At 36.3% G+C, this 27999-nt stretch overlaps 1 protein-coding gene across 11 annotated transcripts in view; it reads right to left on the reverse strand.

Moving 5' to 3' along the window:
• The window catches only part of FBXW7 (F-box and WD repeat domain containing 7), a 229553-nt gene that overhangs the window by 89287 nt on the left and 112267 nt on the right, over positions 1 to 27999 (reverse strand). For 4 of the 11 annotated variants that reach the window (XM_057494753.1, XM_057494687.1, XM_057494706.1 and 1 more), the window contains one exon: positions 7898 to 8049. The exons of the other annotated variants lie outside the window; for them this stretch is intronic. The gene's annotated coding sequence lies outside the window, so the exon portion shown is untranslated. The remainder of the gene's footprint in view (positions 1 to 7897; positions 8050 to 27999) is intronic. 11 annotated transcript variants of the gene reach the window in all.

Consider the following 27999-nt stretch of genomic DNA (forward strand, 5'->3'; position numbering starts at 1 on the left):
CTGTTTATAACATAGGCTCTAAAATTTGATCTGATATAGAATCTTTTCCTAATGTTCACTCTTAAATTTCATCCTTTGCAGGTATCTACATGGACATACTGAAGGTTACATAAAATAATGCCAACACTTTACACAAGTTCATATAAAATTCCTTTTAAAAGTATCTTTAGATTTGCAAGACATAAGAAATACAATATCCATTTTCTTTCATGTCCTAAGAATAAATACACTAGATCACAATGGTCTTTAGACAAAACAACCTTATCTACTTTTCCAACCCTTGCCACTAGACGATCAATTCCCTAAGTCCCACAGTTCTCACTGTAAGATTTGAAATGGGTCTAAAAGAGAGTTTAAAATAGCAGTATTTCCTTTTCTGTAATCTACACTTTCTAAGAACTAAGCTGCAGTGTGGGGGGAAAAAAATTCTTCAATTCTAATTATACCCGAAAGTGTAATTGTAGAAAAGAAAAGAGCTTCAAAGATCGAAATCTGAGGCACTCTAACTATCTGAAAGAAAAGGAGTAGTCAGCAAAGATGACATAGAAGGAAAACCAGGAATGAGTGGTATGCTTGAAGCCAAGTAATGAAAGCACCTCCCAAAATGACAACTGTTGCTGACAGATCAAGTAGGATGAAGACAAAGAATTGACCTCTGGATTCAGCAACATGGATGTCACTGGTAATAGGAGCAGTTTTTGTTAGTTGAGTCTGACTAGAGTAGATTTAAGAGACTGGGAAAAGAACAGTTCTGGTGAGTACGGACAAGTTAGAAGTTTGCTGTAAAAGGGAACAAAAGAAAGGGAGTGGTAATAGGTAGGGAAAATGGGGTCGAGAAGATTTTTGATTCTGTAAGATTGGAGAAATAGCATGTCTGTACACTGACAGGAATAATCCGGTACAAAACAAAAAGCTGACAATAGAATCAAGAAAGAGAAGAGTGATATCCTTAAGTAATTAAAAGGGGATGATGAGAAAGAGTTTAAATTGGAAGAACTAGTTTTAGTTAGAAAAATGAATACCACATTTATGGAAATAGATGGAAAACAGAGTAGCATTATAGTTACTTTAAATTTATTTATTTTTACCATATTTCTCAGTGTGGGAACAGCTGCAAGTATGTGGGTTTTTATAATGATGGGGGTCTTTGGAAGTTCCCTACTCATTCCTTCAAATTTTTTTTTCCTTTTCTTTGTAAGTAGGAGCAAGGTCATTAGCTGAGAGTGATCTTAGGAGAGAAGGTGTTAGAAATCTGAAGAGAGACATATGAAATAGTTTTCTGGGGAGTGGAAAGGAACTGTCCTCAGTACATGAGATTTTGATGATCAAGTGTAGTCAATAAACTATGATGAAATATATATTAAATTGTGGCTTTTAAAAGTCAAGTTGGTCTTATTTACAACTCAGGCAAACAGTACAATATTTCTATTTGCTAGGTAGAAGGTAGGGTTCCTTGGAAAAAGCACATTAAATATATCCATTGTTTTCAAAGGATAAACTATAGAAAATAAAGTTCATCAAAATCTTACTGAACAGTATATGCCAAAGTCAAATTATGAAAAACATCATAAGAAAGCAGGTTAAAAATAATGTTGAAAAACACTGACCTACACAAATGACTACAGTCCCAATGCATATAAAGGTAAATCTGTTTTACATAGGTTTTCTTCAAAGAAAGAATCAAATACTGCTTTAGTAACTGTATCTAAAATCCAACTCTCCTAACACTAATAACATTTTTCATTTGACTGTTTATGCATAGAACAGCATGAAAAATCAGGGACACTGCCTAGGATAATGCAGGCCCCAAGCAAATTGCCCTTTGTATGCCCGATCTAATAGGCATATTTTAACAAGGCTAAATTAGGTGAAATGACATATTAAGAACAACATACAAAGTGAAAAGATGAAAGAACAAAGGTCATAAATCATAAATATGTATAAAGTGAAGAGAATGATGGTGAGCGGTCAGCCTATCAACAAATAGAAAGTTTATGACTGGCATTTCTAAATTAGTACCAGTATTGGTCATCAATGAACACTTCTGTTACCAATTATGGATAACAGAAATTCAAATGACTATCATTGCATAACTTTAGTATTATAATGGAGGGAACAGAGAAGAAAGTATCTAAATTTAAGCCAATAAAGTTAAATGACTTTCACATTTACAGAATGGCATGCAAACAGATTTCAAAATAAACAGATTCTTATGGACAGACCTAGTCAAAAGTGAAAAATCCAAGTAGAAAATAAAATCCAAAATCAGATTTGAAGCATAACCAATATAAAATATTCAATGATACAGATAAAAGGCAGATTACAGGAATTCCAGAATATTTGAAGAAGCTGATAATATCTATTTGACAGACTTACACAAAAATTTTTCCAAATAGTATATATATTGGGTCACATTTCTCTGACCCATTTTGGAAATAGAAAATGAGATGAACATACAGAAACTGAGCGCAAATTTTTCATTTACTGTTGTTATTCATACATTTAAATTTAAAGAAAAAATAGTATTTTTAGGAAATGAGTTCTAATAATAATAATCTAATAAGAATGATCTAATTAAATATTTACAAGTACTTTTAATTTTCTATTTTATAAATATAAATTTATATATGAATATATGAATATATAAACAAAATGTACTTTATAATTATTATAATAAAATAAATATCCAGTAATTCATAGGAAATAAGAATCAATTACTAAATTTGAGCAGGGGGGGGACTTTTTAAAAAATAGTTTATAAAGCCTCATATTAAAAAAAGGAAAAACATTAAGCATCCATGAACTAAAACTTGAAACTGCCATACAGGAAAAGTTAATAAATGAAGTATTAATAAAAGAATGCATATTTTGCTTTAAAATTCTAAATCTACACATTTTTAGAGAAAACTTTTTGTATGATTTAGGTTGCTATCATATGGAACACAGCATCAACAAACAATCCCATATCAAAAAAAATGTAAAATGAAGATATTTAAAAATTTCTTCTTACCAATGTATGTAATGTTAAGATACATCAAATGCATAACTTATGTTTTTATCAATTAACTAGCAAGACTGGATTTAGGCCAGTGAAGTAAAATCTGATTGGTAATATATTTTGACACTAAATTGTATGATTTCCTTGACCATTGGTCATGATGAGAGTGAAAATGATTCAATGTCAGGAATAATACTGGTAAAAGAAAACCATGGATATTTTATTTGAAAATACTCCTCTCCACAGAAAAACCAACTGAGGCTCAATTGAGATTAAGTAAATTTCTCAAGATTGTTAGCTGTGAGCTGGCTTAAAGAAAACCCAGGACCAGAAATTAACACTTAAAACTGAGTTTTCTTCCTTGCGCCTCAATCTATACAACTATGTATAATAAAATCTTAAAAGAGTATTATTCTCTAACATTGATACTGCTTTCTTTTTCAAAACCAGAATCACTACAATGCTCAAAGATTATTCCTCTAAAACAAATACTTACTGAGGACTCAATATGCTTCAGACACATACTAATTTCTAGAGAATAATGTTTAGAAATGTTTAAGAGGTAATCAATGACTTTTAACCCAACCAGAACCCATAGTAAAATTAGACTTTACATTACACCTCTTAATGCATGTATTTAAACAGACCTAAAACAATGGTTTCAGCTGAGGGAATTATGAAATGTTTCAGATAACTAAAGTCTCTGTAAATCACCACCCTTAAACACAGTCTTTTCGTTATTTGCTGTACTTGTATTCTATTAAGTTGCTACAACTACTGAGCCACTGCTCCTAAGGGAAATGAAGGGTAAAGTTCCTGCAAACGTCTGGTCATAACAATTCTGTTAATTGATCAATACATAATCCTTTCATATGTGTATTTCTATTTAAAGGCTTGTTATTTAATATATATTGTTGATTCATTAACATTGAACTGAGGTCAACAGCACCACAGACTCACATCTGAAGGAAGCTGATCGAACACATGTATGCTCTCCATAAAGCTATCACAACACTACATAGCAAGCACCTCAGCACTATGCTTGGGAGACATTTTAAACAGTAAAATCACCAAAAAAAACCTTTTAGTGAAAAATGCTTCATAAAAAGGACACTTGTTTATTGTATGAGAGCTGAAACAAGAAGGCAGAGTATCACCTTGTTTGACCTCAGAAATGGAATGTACATGTCAAGGGACTCAAATATTTTGCCACTGTGTGCATGGGCATGTCCACAAATGACTGTGGAAATATCATAAGTACTGATTTTAGGTGGTACAAATAAATTTTAGTGAGTAGGCAAATTCTCGAATAAAGAATCAGCAAATAATGAGGATGGATTATACCTACTTAATCTAAGTGCTCCAGACACAGCATTGCTTGCATTGAAAAATTCACAGAGTATTCTGAGATATCAATGAAGAAGCCATAGCATTACCTATGGTTATGGTTATGGTAATCTAACAAAGAATAAATGGTCAAAGAAATTAAAAGCTCCAATGTAGATATCCATCACTAAATTTTTCAAGTAAATCAAAAGTTCAGAATAATCCATATTAAATAAATTTGGCCTTTGTACAAATAGCTGGAGAAAAAAAGGTGGGGGCGCCTCATTTTTCCTTTTTAAGTGGGGAGAACAGGGTTCTTCTAGCAGCATCTTCCACTATAGTGTAAAGTTCAGAGAGGTCCAAACTTAAGGGTACCTAAAGGAAGAGCCAACTATGGTCAGCTCCAACCCAGGACAAAGGAAAAATACTATAATAATTTTGCTCTTCAAAAAATATTAAAATAATGTTATTGAGATAAAAGAGAACTACTCCATTACTTTCCCCAAGTCCTACAAAATACAAGGTAACTTTTAGTCATAATACCTTGTCAATTTAGTGGCACTTTAGTGCTTTTTAATTTCAATGCTTTTTTAAAAAACTAATTTCTTGGGAACTTTTTAACTGGTTTCTCATGAACCTTACTTTTCAAAGGACCTTTGATTATTAAAAATCATTTGAACTGCTTATTTTGGAAGCTTAAAGAAATCAAAGTAGAAATAGTACATGTTAAACAAATTGAGCTCTAAAATCCTGTCTAAGACTGAACTTGAGCTGTGAGCCTTCAAAGATGATTCCAAGGCAAAGACTAACCTGGAAATCATAGCAGACACTGCAAAATACTGGTCACACTAATAAAACAAGGGTGACGAGCAAATTATCACAGTCTCCAAATGACTGTGCAACATTAACATTTTTAGAAGTTACACAGTAATTATGACCCATTAGACTTGAGCTATAAAAGTCATATAAGAAGCTTTTAAGAAGTCACATAAGAAGCTTTTACAGATGGTGGGAAAATAAACCAAACCGTACTAGTCATCCGCAAGGATAACTCAAAGCTTGGAATCACTTCCTGCCAGCAGTGTAGGATTTTTACTGAATTCTAAAAGAGCCTCTCTAATCACCAGGAGTTTCTCTTCTAGCCACACCTTTATATTATGAACTCTCTGTACTCCAAATTAATAATTTAGTTATTAATACTATGGTCGAACTGATTAATAGTAAGTATCAAGAACACATGATAAAGAAAGCCATATCATATTACGCTAACACTCAAAAAGCCACCAAGAGCTTCCCATCTCACTGGGAATAAAATTCAACTTTTTTATGGTTGCCCATTAGGCCCTGTACAGTCTGTACACATCGCACCACTCTGAGCTCATATTCTACTATTCTCTCCTTTTCACTTTGCTCCACTCTGTCTGTCCTTGTTCTTTCTCAAAGAGGAAAATATGCTGTTACCTCAAAGCCTTTGTTTGCACTAGCTATTTCCTCTGACTGAATGCTTTCCTCCATTATGTGCGCAGCTCTTCCCAGTACTTCCTTAAGGACTCTGTCCAAGTATCCCTTAATCAATAACACTTTCCCTAATCATCCTGTTTAAAATAGTAACTCCTTTGCATCACATTCCTTTTTCCCCTTGCCCTGCTTTACCCTTCTTCACAGTACTGTATAAAAGCACTGGAATAGTGCCTGCTATATAATAAGTGCCTATCTATCAATCTGCTCATTTATTCATTACCTGCCTCTTCCCACAATTTTTGCTCTATAAGGAATGAGACTTGCCTTTTCATCACTGTTATCTTCAGCATCTCCAAAAATGCTTCGCTCAGATAGCCCTCAAAACATTTTTTAGTGAGTAAATAATTATTAAATATTTTTAAAGCCAGTCATGTGCTAATTAAGCATTCTTTCTTCACTAAAGACGAACTTTAAACCAGGTCATTTAAACACATTTTTAAAAGTTCTAGTCTGGAACAAGTTATCTATACTACTTTTGAAACTGATAGGGTGTATATATACGTGTGTGTGTGTGTGTGTGTGTGTGTGTGTGTGTGTGTGTGTGTGTGTGTGTGTGTATGTGTGTGTAGTATCTTAACATTTATTTATAAATTATCATCTTCTAAGTCATAAAAATTTTTCCTCTTATTTCTTATTTTCTGCACTATATAAAAAGCAAATATACGACTAAAAAGATTAATCCTTCAAAAGCTCAACATAATTTGACAAGTAATTCTAGTTCCATATCTCTTCTTATACTGCAGCTAAGTAGGAAATCACACATGGAACTTAAGATGAAAATCTAGGGGCTACAACACTGGCTGAACAGACCCTTGGTAATGTAGGTTAACAAGATGAACACAAAGTGAACCCTGTGGGAAGCACCACACAAGCATCCATACAAGCAGCAAGTATTTGTTAACTTTAATGGTTTTGAACATGCCTCACCAATTATATGTATTTTTCCTAGAAAGGATGCAAAACACTTTTCAGCCCACATGACAACACCTTTTTTTTTGTCATTTAACTTACAATATATAAATATATGCAATATATGTTTGTTTTGGCCAAATTTAATTCTGTGTTCCCATTCAACTCTACTACCTCTGCAATCTGGGTTTATTCCATTACAACTAAATTTTAAACTAATTGCTAGATCCCAGTGGATCTTTTACCATTTTTTTGTAGCTTTTTACATTGCTGGCCAAGCACTCTCATTTCTTTACAGATCTCTTGTCCCTTAGTTTCCCTCAGAATCATCCTTTTCTTGGTATCATCCCTCAAGCAGCACTGTTGTTCTCCATAAGGCTCCTTCTTTCTCTGCAGTTTCTTTGAAACTTAGGGTTTTAACTATCACATAGAAATGAATGACAACGAATTCTATTATCTTCATCCAGCCAAACTCCTCTATTGAGCCTATTAGTTTTACCAAGATGTCCCACAGTCACACCAAAGTCATTATTTTAAAATCCAAATACCTATTTACACACACACACACACACACACCACTCGAGGTCCAAATATGTTCTTACGTCCTCCTACTATTTACTCTATCTCAGTGAATGGAACCATATTCTAGCCAGTTGCAGATTTTTAAGACCTAGATGGCTCTTCCTCTTCCTCCCACTTATTCCCTCCCTCAACAATTTAGTCTTAAAGCCATTTTGTGGAACCAAGCAACTTAGGTATATATGTGGGAGTCAGGGTGGCAGTCCAGCAGAGGTAGAGTCACTCCAAGCAAAGTGAGGAGGGCCTCCCTGTATGTGGGGATGGTGGGAGGAAAGAGAGGGAGACCAGCCCAGGTGTCCCAGCCTGACTATGAGAAGGGTGAGGAGTGATCCATACAGTGGAAAAGCCCAGCAGGTCAAAGGCAGAGAAGAATGAGAATATCTGTTTGGGTGGGAGTGTCAAACATGAGCAGGGTAAGAAAGGTGTCCACATGGCAGGATAGTGTGTCAAAGCCAAAATGGAATATGGAGAGTGTGGTGACCACAGTGGTGCCCTGCCCAGATATTCCTTCAAAAGAACCTGCTGAGAGGAGGAGAGCTGCTTGACAGCCCCCAGCTACCTCACCTTGGAATCCACTTCAACATTCACACCTGGCCATGCTTCCTCTAGGATTCTGCCAGCAAAAGATTGAGCATGATGGGAATGTTCCAAAAGCCAACTCTGGACGGGGATCCCTGCACATCACATCTTGTCTTGACATCTGTTTCTCTGGGGACCTGAATTGACACAGAAGGCATCCATGTACTGGTGTCAAAAACTCAGGAGGAAATTAAAAAGTTCCGGAAGACACTTCAAAATGGCTAACTTCATTAAACAAACATCATTTCACTTTATAAAGTGTAAAGAAATCCTACAACATAAAAAAAATCCAGTAGTTTAGCAGAGGAAAAATTCCCAACAGAGTTCTGAGCTACAAGGGATCCTTTTTAAGACAACAGAAAGCTAGATTTTGTTAAATACAGTTGACCCTTAAACAACATGGGGCTTAGGAGCACTGACCACCCGCAGTCGAAAATCCACATCTAACTTTCAACACCTCAAAAACTTAACTACTAATAGCCTACTGTTGATTGGAAGCTTTATGATAACATAAACAGCCAATCAACACATATTTTGAATGTTACATGTCTTACATACTGCATTTTTACAATAAAGTAAGCTAGAGAAAATCTTTTTCAAATTGCCACAAATATCCAAAATATTTTCCAATATATTTATTGAAAAAAATCCCGTGTATAAGTGGACCTAGGCAGCTTAAACCCATGCTGAAGTTCAAGAGCCAACTGTACTTTGCAGATGATGAACAGCTGCAGAAACTAGCAAAGTAGCACTCAATCTTCAGTCTCTGTAAGCTATGAAGAAAATGTCTTTGACTTCAAGGGACAAGATTCTTGGATTTAAAAGGAAAATGAGTTTTTGGAAAACATCATGTTATAAAAAGAATCTTGAAATGCTCCCACTGCTGCTCGGACTTGACTGAAGAAGGATATCAACAAGTCTCAAGTCTTATTGGAAACGAATTGAGAAGCTGCAGAAAAAAACTGAGCTGATTTTCCTACACTTTCAACACAGTGTATCACTGGGCAGGAATTCTTTTCCTGAATCTTCTGAGCATTTGACTTGAGAAAAAACGAAGAAGAGTTGTAATCTTACACATTCAAGATGAGTTTTCAAGATGGAATATGGAGAATATCCCGCTACTCATAGGAAAACAATGAACATTATGCTGCAGCTCTCAACTTCTCACACATTTGAACAATCTTTGTCTTAGTCAATGAACATTAAGAGTAAGCTAAGAAATGGTCTCATATCAGTTGAAAAGGAAATTCATGTGCTCACTTATTTCATGTTTGACCCTGAATTGATATTTGTGAAGCAAAAAACAAGCACACAACGTAAATACTAATTTTTACTGTGAAGAAGAAATTACAGAGGTAAATTCACAGTAAAGTACCTTATATAGTGAAGATGTAATATAATTTTTAAGATTCAAAAACCATATTTTTATGCACATAAGAGCCTACAAAAGAAGTAATTCTCTGCTAGGCCTACATTTGAATCAGATCTAACTAAGGAAATGTTTTTTACAAACTAGATGAAATTTTGTCTAGGCAATATTTTTGTTCATATTATTTTGACTTATGGTTTTAGTAGCTTTACTATTTGACACTGTGAATAAATTTTCATGTTGTAAATAATATTAACTAAAACCAACTTACAACCTTTATTTAAATTATATCTGCTGAGCCTACATTTAGAAAAATTAAGTCCTATTTTGGCTTAAGCTAGTTATATGAAATTTATTATATTTATGAGTTTGCAAAATTTATTAAAGATGAAAGACAGTAAATTCAAGGAAAGTAAGCTAAGCTTAACTACAAAGGTGTTGCATTCTCCCCCACGAAAAGTTGGTTAAAAGGTCAGTTTTAGTTTTAAATAGGAAACTACTCTTGCATATACCTTATCTCATTTGGATCTCTTACAGCAGAAATTTGTGATAATGCCTATTTGGATAAGGTTAAAAAGATAAAGTAGTTAAGTGAAAAAAGAAAAAACTGAAAGTTTCCACTACCTGCTCACCTAACTTGTATTAGAGCTGGTACCTTTGTGGGAAGGAAGACCACATAAAAAGAGGCGGCTAACATATTTACCAATATAAACAGATCCACAGAAAAAGAGCATTCTCTACTCAACAGTACAATTATTAATGAATTAATTCATGTACAACTTACTGATCAAGCTAATGTACCATAAATTACAGATATAATAGGTTTTTTTTACTCTTATTCTGTTACCGTTTTTTTAAAAGCAAAAATTTTTTTTTAATTTTGTTATCATTAATCTTCAATTACATGAAGAACATTATGTTTACTAGGGTCCACCCTTCACAAAGTCCCCCCCCACAAACCCCGTTACAGTCACTGTCCATCAGTGTAGTAAGATGTTATAGAATCACTACTTGTCTTCTCTGTGTTGCACAGCCCTCCCCATTCCCACCTCCCCATTATACATGCTAATTGTAATGTCCCCTTTCTTTTTCCCTGCCCTTGTCCCTCCCTTCCCTTCGTTTCTCCCCAGTCCCTTTCCCTTTGGGAACTGTTAGTCCATTCTTGGGTTCTGTGATTCTGCTGCTGTTTTCTTCCTTCAGTTTTTCTTTGTTCTTATATTCCACATATGAGTGAAATCATTTGGTATTTGCCTTTCTCCACTTATTTGTTTTCTTCTTATCGCTGAATAATATTCCACTGTGTATATGTGCCACATCTTCTTTATCCATTCATCTACTGACGGACACTTAGGTTGCTTCCATTTCTTGGCTATTGTAAATAGTGCTGCGATAAACATAGGGGTGCATCTGTCTTTTTAAAACTGGAGTGCTGCATTCTTGGGGTAAATTCTTAGAAGTGGAATTCCTGGGTCAAATGGTAAGTCTATTTTGAGCATTTTGAGGAACCTCCATACTGCTTTCCACAATGGTTGAACTAATTTACATTCCCACCAGCAGTGTAGGAGGGTTCCCCTTTCTCCACAACATCACCAACATTTGTTGTTGTCTGTCTTTTTGGATGGTAGTCATCCTTACTGGTGTGAGGTGATATCTCATTGTGGTTTTAATTTGCATTTCTCTGACAACTAGCGATGTGGAGCATCTTTTCATGAGTCTGTTGGCCATCTGAACTTCTTTTTTGGAGAACTGTCTGTTCAGCTCCTCTGCCCATTTTGTAATTGGATTATTTGCTTTTTGTTTGTTGAGGTGCATGAGCTCTTTATATATTTTGGATGTCAACCCTTTATCAGATCTGTCATTTACGAATATATTCTCCCATACTGTAGGGAACCTTTTTGTTCTATTGATGGTGTCCTTTGCTGTACAGAAGCTTTTCAGCTTGATACAGTCCCACTTGTTCATTTTTGCTTTTGTTTCCTTGTCTGGGGAGATATATTCATGAAGAAGTCGTTAAAATGTTTATGTCCAGGAGATTTTTGCCTATGTTTTTTTCTAAGAGTTTTATGGTTTCATGACTTACATTAAGGTCTTTGATCCATTTCGAATTTACTTTTGTGTATGGGGTTAGATAATCGTCCAGTTTTATTCTCTTACATGTAGCTGTCCAGTTTTGCCAGCACCATCTGTTGAAGAGACTGTCATTTCCCCACTGTATGTCTATGGCTCCTTTATCGAATATTAATTGACCATATATGTTTGGGTTAATGTCTGGAGTCTCTAATCTGTTCCACTGGTCTGTGGCTCTGTTCTTGTGCCAGTACCAAACTGTCTTGATTACTATGGCTTTGTAGTACAGCTTGAAGTTGGGGAGTGAGATCCCCCCACTTTATTCTTCCTTCTCAGGATTGCTTTGGCTATTCGGGGTCCTTGGTGGTTCCATATGAATTTTTGAACTATTTGTTCCAGTTCGTTGAAGAATGTTGTTGGTAATTTGATAGGGATTGCATCAAATCTGTATATTGTTTTGGGCAGTATGGCCATTTTGACAATAATAATTCTTCCTAGAAAAGAGCATGGGATGAGTTTCCACTTGTTAGTGTCCTCTTTAATTTCTCTTAAGAGTGTCTTATAGTTTTCAGGGTATAGGTCTTTCACTTCTTTGTTAGGTTTATTCCTAGGTATTTTATTCTTTTTGATGCAATTGTGAATGGAATTGTTTTCCTGATTTCTCTTTCTATTGGTTCACTGTTAGTGTATAGGAAAGCCACAGATTTCTGTATGTTTATTTTGTATCCTGCAACTTTGCTGTATTCTGATATTAGTTCTAGTAGTTTTGGAGTGGAGTCTTTACAGTTTTTTTATGTACAGTATGTCATCTGCAAATAGTGACAGTTTAACTTCTTCTTTACCAATATGGATTCTTTGCATCTCTTTGTTTTGTCTAATTGCCAGGGCTAGGACCTCCAGCACTATGTTGAATAACAGTGGGGAGAGTGGCATCCCTGTCTTGTTCCCGATCTCAAGAGGAAAAGCTTTCAGCTTCTCGCTGTTCAGTATGATGTTAGCTGTGGGTTTATCATTTCTGGCCTTTATTATGTTGAGGTACTTGCCCTCTATACTCATTTTGTTGAGAGTTTTTATCACGAATGGATGTTGAATTTTGTCGAATGCTTTTTCAGCATCTATGGAGATGATCATGTGGTTTTTGTCCTTCTTTTTGTTGATGTGGTGGATGATATTGATGGATTTTCAAATGTTGTCCCATCCTTGGATCCCTGGGATGAATCCCACTTGGTCATGGTGTATGATCCTTTTGACATATTTTTTAATTCAGTTTGCTAACATTTTGTTGAGTATTTTTGCATCTAGGTTCATCAGGGATCTTGGTCTGTAATTTTCTTTTTTGGTGGGGTCTTTGCCTGGTTTTGGTATTAGGGTGATGTTGGCTTCATAGAATGAGTTTGGGAGTATTCCCTCCTCTTCTATTTTTTGGAAAACTTTAAGGAGAATGGGTATTATGTCTTCTCTGTATGTCTGATAAAATTCCGAGGTAAATCCATCTGGCCTGGGGATTTTATTCTTTGGTAGTTTTTTGATTACCACTTCAATTTCTTTGCTCATAATTGATTTGTTTAAATTTTGTGTTTCTTCCTTGGTCAGTCTTGGAAGGTTGTATTTTTCTAGGAAGTTGTCCATTTTTTCTAGGATTTCCAGCTTGTTAGCATACAGGTTTTCATAGTAGTCTCTAATAATTCTTTGTATTTCTGTGGAGTCTGTCGTGATTTTTCCTTTCTCATTTCTGATTCTGTTGATGTGTGTTGATTCTCTTTTTCTCTTAATAAGTCTGGCTAGAGACTTATCTGTTTATTTTCTCAAAGAACCAGCTCTTGGTTTCATTGATTTTTGCTACTGTTTTATTCTTCTCAATTTTATTTCTTATCTGATCTTTATTATGTCCCTCCTTCTGCTGACTTTAGGCCTCATTTGTCCTTCTTTTTCCAATTTTGATAATTGTGACATTGACTATTCATTTGGGATTCTTCTTCCTTCTTTAAGTATGCCTGGATTGCTATATACTTTCCTCTTAAGACTGCTTTCACTGCATCCCACAGAAGTTGGGGCTTTGTGTTGTTGTTGTCATTTGTTTCCATATATTGCTGGGTCTCCATTTTAATTTGTTCGTTGATACATTGATTATTTAGGGGCATGTTGTTAAGTCTCCATGTGTTTGTGAGCCTTTTTCTTTTCTTTGTATAATTTATTTCTAGTTTTATACCTTTGTGGTCTGAAAAGTTGTTTGGAAGAATTTCTATATTTTTGAATTTACTGAGGCTCTTTTTGTGGCCTAGTATGTGGTCTATTCTGGAGAATGTTCCATGTGCACTTGAGAAGAACGTGTATCCTGTTGCTTTTGGATGCAGAGTTCTATAGATGTCTATTAGGTTCATCTGTTCTAGTGTGTTGTTCAGTGCCTCTGTGTCCTTACTTATTTTCTGTCCAGTGGATCTATCCTTTGGAGTGAGTGGTATGTTAAAGTCTCCTAAAATGAATGCATTGCATTCTATTTCCTCCTTTAGTTCTGTTAGTATTTGTTTCACATATGCTGGTGCTCCTATGTTGGGTGCGTATATATTTATAATGGTTATATCCTCTTGTTGGACTGAGTCCTTTATCGTTATGTAATGTCCTTCTATATCACTTGTTACTTTCTTTGTTTTGAAGTCTATTTTGTCTGATACTAGTACTGCAACACCTGCTTTTTTCTCCCTGTTGTTTGCATGAAGTATCTTTTTCCATCCCTTGACTTTTAGTCTGTGCATGTCTTTGGGTTTGAGGTGAGTTTCTTGTAAGCAGCATATAGATTGCTGTTTTATCCATTCTATTACTCTGTGTCATTTGATTGGTGCATTCACTCCATTTACATTTAGGGTGATTATTGAAAGATATGTGCTTATTGCCATTGCAGGCTTTAGATTCGTGGTTGCCAAAGGTTCAAGGTTAGCTTCTTTAGTATCTCACTGTCTAACTTAACCTCGCTTACTCAGTTGTTATAAACACTGTCTGGTGATTCTTTATTTCTCTCCCCTCTTATTCCTCCTCCTCCATTCTTTATATGTTGGTTGTTTTATTCTGTGGTCTTTTGTGTTTCCTTTTACTGCTTTTGTGGGTAGTTGATTTTATTTTTTGCCTTTAGTTAGTATTTGGTTGGTCTGCTTTCTTTGCTGTGATTTTATTTTCTCTGGTGACATCTGTTTAGTCTTAGGAGTGCTCCCACCTAGAATAGTCCCTCTAAAATACCCTGTAGAGGTGGTTTGTGGGAGGCAAATTCCCTCAACTTTTGCTTGTCTGGGAATTGTTTAATCGCTCCCTCATATTTAAATGATAATCATGCTGGATACAGTATTCTTGGTTCAAGGCCCTTCTGTTTCATTGCATTAAATATATCATGCCATTCTCTTCTGGCCTGTAAGGTTTCTGTTGAGAAGTCTGATGATAGCCTGATGGGTTTTCCTTTGTAGGTGACCTTTTTCCTCTCTCTAGCTGCCTTTAAAACTCTGTCCTTGTCCTTGACCTTTGACATTTTAATTATTATGTCTCTTTGTGTTGTCCTCCTTGGGTCCCTTCTGTTGGGAGTTCTGTGTACTTCTGTGGTCTGATCGATTATTTCCTCCCCCAGTTTGGGGAAGTTTTCAGCCATTATTTCTTCAAAGACACTTTCTATCCCTTTTTCTCTCTTCTTCTTCTTCTGGTACCCCTATAATGCGGATATTGTTCCTTTTGGACTGGTCACACAGTTCTTTTAATATTCTTTCATTCCTGGAAATCCTTTTATCTCTCTCTGCGTCAGCTTCTATGCATTCCTGTTCTCTGGTTTCTATTCCATCAATGGCCTCTTGCATCTTATCCATTCTGCTTATAAATCCTTCCAGAGATTGTTTCATTTCTGTAATCTCCTTCCAGACATCATCCCTTAGCTCTTGCATATTTCTCTGCAGCTCCATCAGCATGGTTATGACCTTTATTTTGAATTCTTTTTCAGGAAGATTGGTTACGTCTATCTCCTTCTCAGGGGTTGACTCTGTGATTTTGGTCTGTATCAAATTCTTCTGCCTTTTCATGGCGATAGAGGTATTTGTGCGGAGCTGGCATGTGTGTCGGCTGGGAGAATGCCCCTTCTTGCTGGTTTGTGACCTTCCTCTCCTGGGAGAACAGCGACCTCTAGCGGCTTGTGCTGGGCAGCTGCAAGCAGACGGGGCCTCTGATTCTTGCCTGGCCGCTGTGGAGTTAAGCTCTATGGTTGCTGTGGGCGTGGCCACTCTCAGGCTGCTGCTCCAATATTGCGGAGCCACGTCGGAAGGGAAACAGGCGGGAGGGTGTTTATCACCATGAGGGGCCTCCAAGCTGCGCTGCCACCCAGGGGGTTAGGGCGCCCAGAGTTCCCTGGGATTCCCAGCTGCTGGGCTAAATGTCCCGGGACGCTTCCGTCCAGCTGTGGGGTCCCTGTCCCTTTAAGACTTTCAAAAATCACTTGCTTTTCTTTGTCCCAGGGGCTCTGGCTGTGGGGACCTGCTCACAGGTCTTACTGTCCTGTTTCCCTCGTATCCAGCACACCAGGTACTGTGTGTCTGTGCTCTGGTGCGGATGGCTAGGGCTGGGTATTTAGCAGTCCTGGGCTCCCTCTCCCTCCCCGCTCCAACTCCTCTCCTTTCACCGGGAGCTGGGGTGAGGGGCGCTCGGGTCCCGCCGGGCCGTCACTTGTATCTTACCCCCTTCACAAGGTGCTGGATTCTCACAGGTGTGGACGTAGTCTGGCTGTTGTCCTGTGTCTTCTGGTCTCCTTTTAGGAATAGTTGTATTTGTTGTATTTTCAAAAATATATATGGTTTTGGGAGGAGATTTCCGCTGCTCTACTCAAGCTGCCATCTTGGCTCCGCCCTATCATAATAGTTTTTATATAGGGGTTTCCAAGGTCATAAATTTATTTATATGTTCCCCTAGTGTAAAAAGAAATTGAAATTATTGAAACTGTTTACCTAAATAGGAAGCAGAGAGAATAACATAGCGTCACTTCTCTAATATTCCTGCCAATAATGTATAACATAAATCCACTAATGAGGAAACACCAGATAAACCCCAATTAAAAGAGTCGCTGTTCAAAATGACTGGCTTGTAATCTTCAAAAATGTTAAAGGAATGAAAGAAAAGATCAAGGAACTGTTCCATATACATGGTAAATAAATGCAACCCATGATTTTGAATGGAATCTTTTGTTATGTGAGATATTATTTGAACAACTGAGAATCACAAGGAATTTGAAGAATAAGCAATCTAATATATCAATGCCAAAGTTCTGATTTTAAAGGTTATATTGTGAATGCAGGAGAATATCCTTGTTTATAGGAAATGCATACTCAAATGTTTGGGAGTAATGATGCATCACGTTGGCAACTTATCAAATGGTTCTGCGGCAAAATAAGTTCTTGGTACTCCACTTGGAACTTTTCTGAAAGTTAAAAAAGGTTGGGGGGCAGTGAGAAATCTGGATGTCACCTGGTTCCCATTATCTGGTATAAACTACCTTCACCTTGTCCTCACATGTCTGTCACCCATTCATATCATCACTAAGTCCTCTTAAGTAGCTCCACAATCAATTCCAGTTCTATTTCCAGTATAGAGATACCATTTAATAAGCAGATACCACCTGTCTCTTGCCCAAAATATTTGACTAGCATCCCTAGTAATCTATCTTCTGTCTCCCACCCCTCTATTTGCTCTCTATGCTGCTACCAGAACATGAAATGTCAACACCTCAGTGGTAGTTTTCAAACCTTTCATGGAATGAACCTTTTTGCTCAAATGAAGACAAAGAGAGAGCATGTGAGGGAGGAAGGGAGGGAGGAAGGAAGGGAGGGAGAGGGCAGTATGCAGAGAGGATTAAGAACTCCTGAAGTAACTGCAATTTTTTTAAACTACTGCCCTATAGGGTAAGATCTAAACCCCTAATCACTGAACACAAGATGTTGATACTCTGATCTCACCTCTAGTCATCTTCAATACACACCTGTTTGTCTTAAACTGTACATTACCCAGTGCGATATTGTGATTTCTATGAAACATATATATTTGGACTTCATCCACAGTTCCTGGCTCATAGCTCCCAAAACCCTTGGATTTTCTTAAGGCTAGAGAGTGATGGAGGTGTCTTTTGTTAAGTTAATGATACGAGTTTTGGGCCCCAACTAAGGACAGGGTCTGTTGTCAGTGGAACTAACCATGTGATAAGAGAGTTGGAATTTTCAGTCCCATGCCCCTCTACCTGGAACTCTGGAGAGGGGAGAAGGGCTGGAAGCTGAATCACTCCATGGCCAATGACTTAGTCAATTATAACTATGTAATGAAACCTCTATAAAAGCCAAGAGGACAGCTTTTTGGTCCTTCCTTTTTCAGGGACCTTTCACACCTAGTTTAAAACACTCCATGTGCCACCCAACAAGATTCCAAGGTCCTTTGCTCAGGACCTTGCCCTATACATCTCTTCATCTGATTATTGATTCATATCCTTTAATAAGCTGTTAAACATAAATGTTTCCCCAAGTTCTGTGAAATGCTCTGACAACTAAATTGAACCTAATGAAGAGGTCAATGCAACCTCCAAATTGTAGCAGGTTGGTCAGAAGCACCGGTAACAGCATCGGGCTTGCAACTGGCTTCTGAAGTGGGATGGAAAAGTGGATATTTGCTATTTCAGGTGTTGCACTTTCCAATTCCATGAAGAAAACAGGAACTATTTTTGTTTTTTTCCTCTTGTTGATGTTAACTGACACCACATATTAGGTATATGTTACAATGCTGAGCTCTAAAATGCAGGAATACACCAATGCATATACACAGACAATAAACAGGCTTTTTCCACATTCAGGAAGTGATATTCAACTGTCCATATAATTCTATTAACTGTCCACATAGTCTATTACTTCATATAATTCCTAAAAGCATTACCAACAAGTATATACAAAATTCATGGGATAATTTTTCTATTTCCTAGGATATATTTAGTAACTTCTCATAGGCTGTAAACTAAAAAGCATGGTGAATACAGATTTTTAAAATATGAAAATGTAAAGTGTCTATATTAAATTGTTACCAGGTATTTTTCTATTTCTTTGTGGTAGTTGAAGACGGAAGTCTACTTCTGGAGAAAAAAAAAAAAAACCTGTGACCGAGCAAATAGATCCCTCCTATAGGTCTTTCAGGAAGCACAGTGCTACCATCAGGGTTGTAGCTGAGGAGTCAGGTTTGCATATAAAGACTGAAATCTGTGAGAAAGGTCAATAATTCAGTCATTCATCATTCAAATGTTAATTAAATGGAAAAAAGGGCTTAAAGAGAGTTGATTAAAGCAGATAGAAAAGGGTTGATAAACACACGCTTAATAACATTAGCCATCAAGGAAATACAAATTTGAAACCACAATGCAATATAACTTCCCATTCACAAGAATTGCTAAAATTAAAAGGGACCAAAAAACACCAAGGTTGATGAAAATAGGAAACAGAAACTCTCATTCATGGTTAGTTGGGACTGAAAAATGGTACCACCACTGTGGAAAACCATTTGGTAGTTTCTTATAAAAACACACACTTGCCCTGTGAGCTAACACATACACTCTTAGGTGAAAGAGCAAACCGGGACTGACTCCATTTTGTTCTGTGCCCTCCATCTTCAGTAACTATGTCCCCGACCCGGCCCCGTTCCCACTCGAACCATGCCCGGCAACCTGAGCAACAGGGCCCTGACCCTTCCCCAGCCAATCGGCTAAAGCCACGACCATCACCCCGCCAACTGCACCTACACCCCTATAATACCTTTGTGCTTTTGAAACGCTCTCTCTCTCTCTCCGGCATCTCACTGCTGCATAGGTGCAGATAGTTGATTGAGCTCAAGCCAGCTCAAATAATGGATCTTTGCTTTTGCACCAGACTCAGCTCCCTGGCAGTCTTTGGGGATCACGAATTCTGGGCATAACACTAGGTACTTACCCAAGAGAAATGTACACAAATAGGTTGGTACAAGAATCTTTATAGAAGCTTTATTCGGAATAGCCAAAACTGAAAAATACTCAAATGTTCATCCACAGAAGAATGGATAAATAGATTCACAAAATGGAGTAAGACACACAAATAAGAGAATGCACTTGACACATATAGGATGCTATTTTGCCACTTTTACAACATGAATGGTAAAAACAGTACGTTGAATGAAAGAAACAAGAAACAAAAAAGCAACCCAATATGATTCTATTTATATGATGTTGAAGAATACACAAAATTAATCTACAGTGATGGTAATCAGAACAGTAGCTGCCTAGGTTTGGATTGAATGGAATGAAGCATGAGGGAAATCTTGGGAGTGATAAGAATATTCTCTATCTTGATTGAGGTGTTGGTTACACAGATACCCGACACAGTTGTCAAACTCATCTGTGCATTTCACTTTATATAAAAAGCTCCTCTATTAAAAATGTACATATTAACTGAAGACAATGCAAAAACTTGTCTGCCTTGTTTGACTGTCCCATTGTGTGCCTCTTACATGCTGAAGAAGGCTTTGGTCTTCTTTGTTCTGGGCCCATTGGTCGGGTCTTCACTACATTAATAACATATACCATCACATCAGAAAGCCAGGATAAAAACCCAGAGTACTTATTTTTCTACTTCAACAGGCAAGGCAGAAGTTTTCCCAGAGTCCAAAACTCCTGGTACTGAGGAATCAGCATTACTACACACTGTGAAATGTTCTGCAGCAGGTAGAGAGAATTTTGAATGAAGAATACAATAGGGCCCATAAGCAACAACATCTGAAGCCACTGCCCTAAATAGCCAATGACCACAGGATCAAAGAAAACCAGGATCTACCAAATTTCAGAAATAACTCTTCATCTTTAAGGAAAGTGCAACACTATCACAACGAGCAAGTAGTGACTCAAATCCTTTTAGCTCTGGCCTCTACTCTGCCTATCATTTCACAAGAAGGTTTTGAACCTCAGAAAAAGCACAAAAAGGCACACCACTGCAATACAGAAAATTTATTGTCTGTAGGAAACTAGTGAGTCTGTTTTTTTTAATAGAGTTCCCATCTTAGTAAGCTATTTTAGCACGGCAACTACTGTAGACCACAACGAGAAAAATATGTCTTCTTGTTAGCTGCATTTTAAATTTTGAATTCTATTCTTATTTGCTACTACTTGATGCCCACTTGCCCGGGTTCCTGGAAGGTTTAAGTCAGTTTCTGCGCAATTAGAACTCAAGTTTCCTGCCTGCATTTCTTTTGCTGCTTTCTGAGGTAAACTGTGACTTCTTAGAAGACTATGTCAGAGAATCACTCTCCACAGAGAGACTCTCAGTTATCACTCTGTCTTCCTCTTCAAATTCTTGGCAGGAAGGGTGAGTGGACTTATTGGGGAAAGACACTGCACACAGTGTGGTTTCAAAAAATGTGCATTTAAATTGAAAAGACAAATAACTCATCTTTAACATGTGCCAGATACTGGGGATATACAATGCTGACCAAAGACAAGCCTAATAAAATAAGAATATAGTGTCTACAAAGATACTGTTTTTAAAATATTATGAGAAAATATCTACCCTAGTTAGACCTTTGTAATACATATGGATGTGAAAAATGGCTAAAAGTTAAATAATTATAGTAGAAACCAAGAAAAATAAGCTTCATTCTAGCCTAGCTCTATCACTGTCCACCAAGTGTCCTTATCTATCAATACTACAATGACTTAAAAAATGAAAAAGCAACAGAGCAAAAACCACCATGACCACCAAAAAATTCACCAAAAACAAACCATAAAACATTAATTCCAATACCAAGAAATATTTATAATCTACTTAAAGATATTCTTTTCTTTCATTTTTAGTAAAGATTGACAGCTATTGTTTTTAAAATGATTTTCTTACAGAGATCTTCTCTATTTATATAGAAATAAAGCATAATGAATAAATTAGTCATAATGAATAAATTAGTAAACTAGATCCCTTATGTAATTATCTGTAATTTTTCAGAAGAGAAATTTTTTTTAATTTTCGGGTTACACAACAGTATTTCTAGACAAACCCAACAAGGCAGTAGTTGTAAAACACTCTCAAACTTCCAAACACCCTCAATTTCAGCACAAACAATGCTGTGTTGTACAGTCTAAAACTAAGAGGACATTGTGGGTTGGTTACAACTTGAATTCCTTATCACAATGAGGACTGCCTAAGGATTTCACCACAAAACTCAGCCGTTCAAATAACTGGAAAGACAATATTGGTGGTCACTGTTCTTGAAAACTACTGATTTTCATATTTGTTGGAAGGAATATTTCTTAGAACTTCAAGTTTCTGGAGAGGATTCCTTCATTCTGAAGTTGTATCTGTCTCTTTCTAATACAAAATTAGAGCACTAACTTAAAAGAAGAAAAATTGAAAAGCCCTAAAAATATGCCTTCTTTTTTCTACTGTGGCAAATCAGCTACTTGAGATATAAAAACAAAAATATTATTATGGAATCTCATAGTTTAGGAAGCCTGTCTTACACCCAAATTAGTAAAGATACTTCCACTATATTCATGGAATCAGCAAACATTTATAGAGAGCCTAATAGGTACCAACACCACACTAGCTACAGCATATTCATTTAATCTAGAATTATTATTTCCATTTTACAAAACAGGAAACAGGCTCAGACTAAGGTTGCTTGTCCAAAGGTTTATAGCTAAAGATTTGGTAACATGTTTGAAACTCAAATATGTCTAAGCCAAGGTTTATGTTCATTCCACGAGGCCAACCTGTCTTCCAACATAGCATAGTAAGAATCTTGCAGCAGACACAAACAAAAGGCACAGGTGATAATAACATGACATCACTACAAATATTTCTTTCATATATAATCCCCTTCTTAGGATAGGGGCCACTCTCCTTTCTCAGACCCCTAAACATCACCTTTCTTCCAATCAGGGCCATGCACGATGGGTCTGAACCTTTGTTAAAAAAAAAAAATGCTTTTAGGTTCCCCTCAACCATCAAAGTAGAAATCATATTTATCCTAGGCCCCCTTCAGTACCACTGAGTCTCATTAATGCACCCCACAGCTCCCCCACACCCAAACACTCATTCATACACTGCTTTCGCTTACTTGTTACAAAGTGCTCTTAATGCTATCTTTATATCTGTCAATGTAGCTCTGTAGTTAAACATGATTACAAGTATTTTGACAGTTTGAATGATAAAAATAATGATTTGATTGTTAGGCAAAACAATGAAATCAAATTCTATAGATAATAGCCCAAAGAAGCTATCCAACTTTGTCATCTTGCTTCCTATCAATTCTCAATACAACCACAAAACAGTAAGTATTAACTGTTACTGAATTTTATTTTGTGCCAGGACTTACTAAATATTTTACATATGAAAACCTGATTTCATCTTTAAAACAAACATGATGTAGATTCTATTTTACAGATGAAGAAATGAGGCTCAGAAACTATGCTATATGCGTCTAAAGCACCATCCATCTGCTGTAAAGTACGTATCCCTCAGAACCTGTATCTTTCTGAATTACACTTCCAAGGCAGTAGAAATTCCACAGTATTGTGGTCAAAGATAAACCATTCTTTGCTCCAGCCAAGCTAAAGGTTTTATATGTGAGATAAGAATAAGGAATAATATTAATATCAATGAAGAATATTAAGAAATAGGTCATTTCAGCACAATGTCAAAACCAAATTGATAGGGAAACAGCTACATAAAATTGAGGTCATAAACCCAGTACTTAGGTGCCCAGGTCAGTAGTTAGTTGACAGTACAAATTCTTTCACTACCGAGCTATGCAAACTTGGGCAAATTATTCACTGTCTTTAAGTCTCAGTTACCTCATCTGCAAATGAGGATTTAAAATGGTACCTTACCTCACAGGATCTTGTGAGGATTAGAAAGACAATGCATGTAAAACATTTAGAGACATCTGACACATAATGAGTACTTAATATTTTTAAGCTATTAAACAACCTTCTGTTATCAATTTTTAGAAGACTTTAAAATAGGCTACTTCATCATGAGTTAAGTATGATACCAGAAGAAAGGAGATCAGCAGTCATTAGAGATATCTAACCCAAATCTTTACTCAATTTTAGTATGAATTACAAGGTTAGAGTAACTGTCTTCCAAACTAAAACATACGAGAGGTTACATAGAAAAGGGTGCAGTTTCTTTTTAGATGGCAAGAAAACCATTCTCTCACCTCTCAAAGTTCAGGAACAGGGTCAGTGGTACTCAAAGTGTGCCCTGGGGATCCCTGGAATTTGCTGAGACCTTCCAGGAGGTTCAAGGTCAAACCTATTTTCCTTAAATACCAAGCAGCAGTTGATTGGCTTTTTCACTCTCATTTTCTCCCAGCATACATAACTTCTAACTATACAGTTTATGAGGATGCCTTGTTCTAATGGCTGATAATACAATTGTGTGTATGTTTTTACAATTTCACAATTTCAATTTCTAATACAATAAATATCAATACAAAGAACTCACATAACAAAAAGTCACTGAGGACTCCAAATAGATTAAGAACTTAAAGAAGTTCTCAGACCAAAACTCTGAAAACCTGTCTAGGAGGTCAGATAAATTAAAAGCCATACATAGACTAATAGATCCTTCAACTGGAAAGCTTTAGAAGTATTCTTACCTAATTCCCTTATTTTTACAGCTTTGGAAACTGGTTCTAGAGATTTAAGTGTCACACCCAAGGCTAAAGAAGTCAAGAGCTGAAGTGGAAGCTATATCTTACGACTTCCAAGTTTTCTTTACTAAGTCATATGCATGACATATGAAAAATGTACCTCAAAAGGTATTTTAAATATTAACTATGTTACTACAGGTCCAGTGCTTACATAAGCACCTGACACGCAGAAGATATGCTAGTAGTTGTGATGAGAGAGAAGTGAACCTCTGCTTAAATACCTTTAGTGACGAGTGGCCCCCATTACCCAAGCAACATGTTGCATTTCTTTTTAATCAATTTTATATTTACTTCTTCCTTTACTGAACTTGAAATTTCTCTCCTTGAATTTATACCTGGTATGGCCTCTCTGGTTGCTGTAAAAAATTTAATCCTAATTCTATCTAGTTTATTTTTCAATCGTAACCACCGCAATTTTATTAAATCATTCCTGACATGGCATGATTTTAACTCCCTCAACATCATATTTGGTTTTCTCAAAGAGCTCCAACTGAGTGCTCCTCTCAAAGTACAACTCTCAAAACTAAATAGTCCTCCAGGCAGCCTCAGAATCCTTCAAGTCTCTGGTCTTCCTTGCTCTGGATACATGTAAAAGGTCTTTGTAATTTTAGAGAGCTCCCAATTCTACCCTGTACAGTATTAATAATAAACATGTACCTTGCTTTCTGAGATTTCTTGGCTCTGTTCTCCTCAACTTTCATCTGGCCCTTCTCTTTCTTTTGTCCCTATTCCATGAAATTTTGAATCCACTCCCACAGTTCCTCCCTTAGTGTGAGGAGACCCTTTTCTAGAAGAAAGTCCTGGTAGGTCAGGTTTGGGAGTTCACAGGGAATGAATTACTCTTGCCCTTATAGTCCTCACTGAGGGACCACTGCTCTCTCACTACACAACTGAGCAAAAGATCTATCAGTTTCAGCTGCTAACTGGCCAGTTGCTTTTTCCAGTTGACTACTTGAGGGATTCCTCTTGCCAAGTGTGACCCCTATTTTCCCTTTGCTTTTTCCCACTAAGGCTGATAGTATTCAGGTCTTGTAGCTGTTGGTGGTTTGCACTCACCTAGTTAGTTGTACTAAGGTTCTGGGAATACCTTATTGCCCATGGATTTTTGGTTTTGGTTCCTTGTTGCATATTTGCAAGTAGATTCAGGAAGATACAAAAACTGCTCTCTTCTTCCAAAAATAAACAAAAACAGACTCCCTGTTTTAAGTTAACTTATAGAGTTTTAAGCTAACTTTTAAGTAGCTAGCCCTTAAAACAGGGGGTAATATTTAACAGTTTTGAATAATACAATGTTATTATTATATAGAGGTTATTATTTTTGATAAAGGAATTGAGTTCTTTATGTATACAAGGATACTTTTTAACTTATTTGAATGGTAAATGTTGAAAAGTCAACAGTGAATTTAACAATTTAAAGGGAAGTACTTTCCGAAGAGAAATTTTCTAATAATTATGCAGTTATGTATTATCATTCTTTGGCCCTGGTAACTCAGCATGAAAGTTAGATACTTCTTTGACAGCTCTGGTATGAAAAGCAGCAATTATTTAAAGGGCCTGCCAGAGATCCAAAATCCTATGTTCAAAGCAAATATAGATTGTCCCAAGAATAATATATAACCATCACAATTTTTTTTTTCCTGAAGAGGTTTCTGTTTTGCCGTCTTTCTTGAAATACAGCTACACTGGGTATAGAAATGTGATTAACAAATTTCTCTCAGCAAACTGAGAGAGAAACTTTATTTTACTTGCTACATTTGAGAGGTTTTTTTCATAATATTGATTTGGTATTCCACCATACTGCTGGGAACAGGAGCCATAATTACCTCCTTGCAGGGAGGCCTTGAATGATTTTTTTTTTTTACATTTTTTTTTGTATCGTTAATGTACAATTACTTGAACATTATGGTTACTAGACTCCCCCTATTATCAAGTCCCCACCACATGTCCCATTACAGTCACTGTCCATCAGCCTAGTAAGATGCTAAGGAATCATTACTTGTCTTTTCTGTGTTATACTACCTTTCCCATGTCCTCCCCCACCCCACTACATTATGTGTGCTAATCATAATGCCCCTTTTTCCCCTTATCCCTCCCTTCCTACCCATCCTCCACAGTCCCTTTCCCTTTGGTAACTGTTAGTTCATTCTTGGGTTCTGTGAGTCTGCTGCTGTTTTGTCCCTTCAGTTTTTGCTTTGTTCTTATACTCCACAGATGAGTGAAATCATTTGATACTTGTCAGGCCTTGGATGATTTTAACAAATAATTTAATATTTAACATTTATATTGAAGTACTATTAGGTGGCAACCAGGGGTGGAGTAGGAACTACTGACACAACCTTAAGCATCCTTCACCCCAAAGGAGCTCTAATTTAACTAAAGCAAGAACTTAACATCACCATCAATATCTGAATATAATGAATGTGAACAAGCAAAACATATTAATCAATTAGGGGAAGAATAAACCTTAAGTCAGTAGAAGAATCTGTATATATGTGCGCCCTCACAAGTATGAGTAGATATTTTTATAGCTCCATTTCTGAACCTATATACTTAGGTTTTGTTTTGTTTTTGCTTTCCTCCATATAAAACTAAAGACAGGAATCATGATAGTCAGTAAATTTGACTTTTGCTAATTACAGGGGGAACCTTGGGCAAGTCAGTCTTTGCAATCTCAAGTTTCATCATTAGAAAAGTAATTAATTATTTGTTGAGTATCTGCTATGTGCCAATCACTATGCTGGATATTTTATATAAACTATCCCTTAACCTTCAAAAGAATCCTGACAGATAATTAGTATTATCCTCACATAATCAAAACTCAGTCACCTAAATCTGATTCAATCACAAGTCTGCCTCACTCCAAAGCCCCCTTCCTTTACCACATGTTAATGCTAATGCCTAAATTAACACCTGAACTACTTGAAATACAGAATAATTTTAACAAGATGACCTCATCCACATGGCCTGTTTTAAATCATAAAGCTATACCAGTGTAAGGGACAAATGGTATACTACTGATAAAGCTACTCCATTACACTATTCCCCTCCTTGCATAGGAGAGATGTTTGGCACTTATTAATTGCACAGGAAAAAAATGTGACTTGAATGTAAAATACAGTGCAATACATGAAATATTAATGACAAAACAATGGGACAACTATAGACTCCAGGCTGTACTTCTATACACTTTGAAACAGAATTAGTTCATATGCCCATCATTAACAAAAGAGGTCAGTATAATGCAAAAGTCACATTGATCCACAAAGAATTTTCTCCAGTACAGTAATGCTTTAAAGCCATCAGGGACAAGCCTTCCCACAGAGAGAGCCTTAGTAATATACTACCTTAAGAAAAAAAAAAAAATCCTGTAGAAGATGGCAAGCAGAGTCTTGTTAATGTCTGTAAGAACTGCAGTTTTCCACAGTATTGAACTATCTGCTCAAGCTTGAGTTTAGATCAAGAAGCCATGAAAATATTTTCCCATGGTTTTTTTTAATGTATTATCCCCATCCATGTAGGGGATAGAAAGGACTGATAAAGCTACATCAGGGATCCGAATGTTTAATTTTGACAATATATCTTAAGTAGAACTGAATGAACGCATCTCAAAGAAAATGACTAAATCCAAGGACTCAGAATTTTGAGTCCAAAATTTGTGAAGCCAAAATATTGCCCATTTAAAATTTTTGCCTTAAGAAATACTAGTAAAAGGAATTGGAGAGAAATACTTGGAATGAATTAAAATTAGGGAATAACATTTAAAAATACAGAGGAAATAACAAAGGCATAACATATTATCTCAAAATTCTCTCAAAATTATGCTAATTTAAATTAAATTGAAATATCAAGTGTTTGACATCTCAATCTCCTGTCTTTAAAGAAAATTGATCCCTATCATTTCCAAGACTAATACCAACAGTTGTTTTGTCTA

Source organism: Manis pentadactyla, chromosome 1 (genome assembly GCF_030020395.1).
Source record: "Manis pentadactyla isolate mManPen7 chromosome 1, mManPen7.hap1, whole genome shotgun sequence".
NCBI classification, from domain to species: domain Eukaryota; kingdom Metazoa; phylum Chordata; class Mammalia; order Pholidota; family Manidae; genus Manis; species Manis pentadactyla.